This window comes from Apium graveolens, chromosome 9 (genome assembly GCF_009905375.1).
Source record: "Apium graveolens cultivar Ventura chromosome 9, ASM990537v1, whole genome shotgun sequence".
In the NCBI taxonomy this organism is placed as follows: Eukaryota; Viridiplantae; Streptophyta; class Magnoliopsida; order Apiales; family Apiaceae; genus Apium; species Apium graveolens.
The window spans coordinates 129,468,447-129,471,663 of NC_133655.1; positions in this window are offsets into that span (position 1 = coordinate 129,468,447).

Sequence of the window (3,217 nt, forward strand, 5' to 3'; positions counted from 1 at the left end):
TCGCTAATACCCGTCGATGTTATCAGAATAAGTTAGATATGGGGTCTGGTTTCTAAATCCTGTCACAAATATAGTGACAAAAATCAATAGCTAGCCACAGAGGTCGGTCACTAATTTGGTAGCTAACATAGCGACGCTGTTGTGGTTGCTAGTCTGGTCACAGACACGTGGACAGGGGGAAGTCATTGATGACTCAAATTTGCGACAAGCAGTCGATGTTAGTCGTCGCTGAAGCTGCGGTCGCTAAATGGTGTCGCCAACATGTAGTTTAGCGACCAGTTTTTCTGCTACTCTATTTAGCTACATGAGTCGGTCGCTAATTGTGATCAGCTACCAACAGCCGTCGCTAAAAGTCGGTCATTGATAAGCCTCTTTCTTGTGGTAGCTTGATCCAAACTGTGAATATCTTTGAGAACTTGAAAAATTCTATGTCCACTTAAACAAAAAAATGTTCTCTTAATTCATTTCAAACTTCAGTTGTTGTAGTGACATAGTTCAGCCCATCAGATATATCATCAACAACATAATTGAGAATCCAAGTGATGACTAAATCATTCACTCTCTCCCATTGTGCACACAACGGAGAATTAACATCTAGTTTCAGATACATTCCATTAACCGACAAAATTTTTATTATGAGCATTAAGAGCAATCTGCATAGATCTACTCCAAGGTGCATAGTTACTTGGACCAGTTAATTTCTTAGCAAGTAAAAGCAAGCCTGGATAATCATTGTTATGTTAAAATAAAGGATGTCCACTTCTATCTATTGCTATATTATTGTATATCTGCTCTAAAATCTGTACTTGCTCAATATCTTCATTAACAATATCATATAAATGATTACTTGAAGATGAATCATGAACATACTACTAGAAATACTAGCTACGACATCATCTCTTTAACATCGGTTAGAAATATCATTGATGTTAAAATAAATTTTAACATCGAACATTTTAAAAGCGATGTTAAAGACCATCTAAGACATCGCTCTGTAAAATAGCATGTGTCTATTATCTGCTTAGTAATCGCGGTGACTAGGTATATATTTAATTAGTACTGTGTGTATATATGTTGATTGTGAATGTTTGTGTTTTGTAATTGACAAGTGTGATTAGTTTTGATTGTAGTGCGCAAGTTATTTTCGATAGTAAGACTGCTTTTTGGATGAGTAGAATGTTCGAGAAGGTATATAATCACTTAATACTATGCATCAGGGCCTCGGTGTTAAGTCAGTTTGTGTTTTGTATAATGTTGTTTGTTTTGTTTTGTCATTTTACGAAATTTTTTACAAGTGTTTGATTGGATTTGTGTTTGTGTTATAGGAATAATCTTAATATTAGAGAGCTCGGGAATTAGTTCAGATGCATCAAGCTCATTTCGCTAGTTCAGAAGCTTTAAAAAGCTTCTATCAAAAACTTTTATGCGGGCTAAATTGGAGAATATCAGTTATTAATTATTTTGATTCAATCTTGCTCAATTTTTAGAGTATTTGCTTCTAACTAAATCTAATTAAACACTTACCTTGCCTGTGACAATATCTAAATGTGGTCTTAAAATAGTAGGCAAAGATGTGGAGAACTGCCTCGTGCTAGTGAGAGGATTTCTTATGCCTTAAAGTGTTGCAATTGCTATTGGAGTCTAGTTTTAACTTCTTATTCATTGAATCATCAGGGACTTGGCAAAATAATGGATAGATTGATCAGAAATATGATAAAGATGTCAAAACAGGTCGCTATCACTTTTTCTTTTTCGAAGAAACTAATCTTATAAAACATGCTTTTTGTCTTACTTAGTTGTTGTCTCATCTGCAGAGAGTTGATTACGAGAAGTAAAGGCACCATACTCTTGTATCATTAGATATTCATCGCCATATTATGATAGTGAACCGAAAATGTCAAAACCAGAAGAAACTACATGATGAAAAGGTAGGAACGCTGTTATAATTATGAATGGTTACAGTGTGTTGTACAAGACATGCCTGTACTATAACAAGACTAAGTCATATTGGCAGCCTAAGTAAGTTGTATTGTAATCTAATTTTGTATTTTGTGTTGTAACATTTAAGTTTGTAAAAATGTAAATAGACTAGACTGGAGTATTTTTTTGTAAACAGTCTCAAGCCTAAGAATAAGCTCTGGAAGAAGATCATGAAGATCATGCCTCAGAAAAGTGAGAAGAAGCTTGGAGTTGAATAAATCTATTTTTGTGAAAAATATTATAAGTCAAGAAGTCTACAAGTCACAGATTAAGTGTTATAAAGAAGTCATTCGAGAACTCCAGAATGACTTATCGAGAAGTTAAGAAAACCTTATAGAGAAGTCCCAGAGATATCGACAAGCCAAATTGAAGACATGAAGATTGGAGATATCAACAAGTCATTTCTTTACTAGAGAACTTTGAGTTATCGACAAGCCATAATATCACTAGAGAACTCAGAGATATCGATAAGCTGATTCTAAATGCAAAGAAATGTAGATCTTGATAAGTCAAGATTACACTCGAGAACTAAGAGACCTCAAACAGTCAAACATCATTCGAGAACTCAGAGATCTCGAATAAGTCAAAGTCACTCGAGAACTCTAAGATCTCGATAAGTCAAAAATCATTAGAGAACTATGAGACCTCGATAAGCCTTTATACTTATCGAGATGTCAGTTCTCTAACAGCTAATTGGAGACCTCTAATGAAACTCAAATACATAATACAATCAAGTTAAATATCCAAGATTATCAATCAACAAATGATCCAATCAGTTGGATTGACAAGTCTACAAAAAAGCAGCTTGAAGAGTTCAAGATAAAGGGTGAAGATTATCTGAAAAAGGAAGATCAAAGTTAACACAATATAGAAAGATATCCTAAGCCAGAAATGGAAAGATTAGTGACAGGTTGCTAAAGTGATTAGCACTTCTTATTACTTGTTGTGTAAACCAGTGTTTAACTATTCTATAAAGTTAACACTCATCCTTTGTTAGAAGTAACAATTTTTTAGATAAAAAAATATTGTATACTCTCAAGGAAGAAGCTAAGCTCTTTAACAACAAAGAGCCTAGAAATTTTGTAGCAAAACATTTTTAATTTTAATATAAAATTAAGTGAGTTTTGAAAGAACTGTGTTCACTGTTGTTACTCGTTTAAATTCAGTATTAACATATTTCACTACAAGGTTTTAATTTACTTTGTTCATCACCATAAACATCTCAATAAAAGCAGAA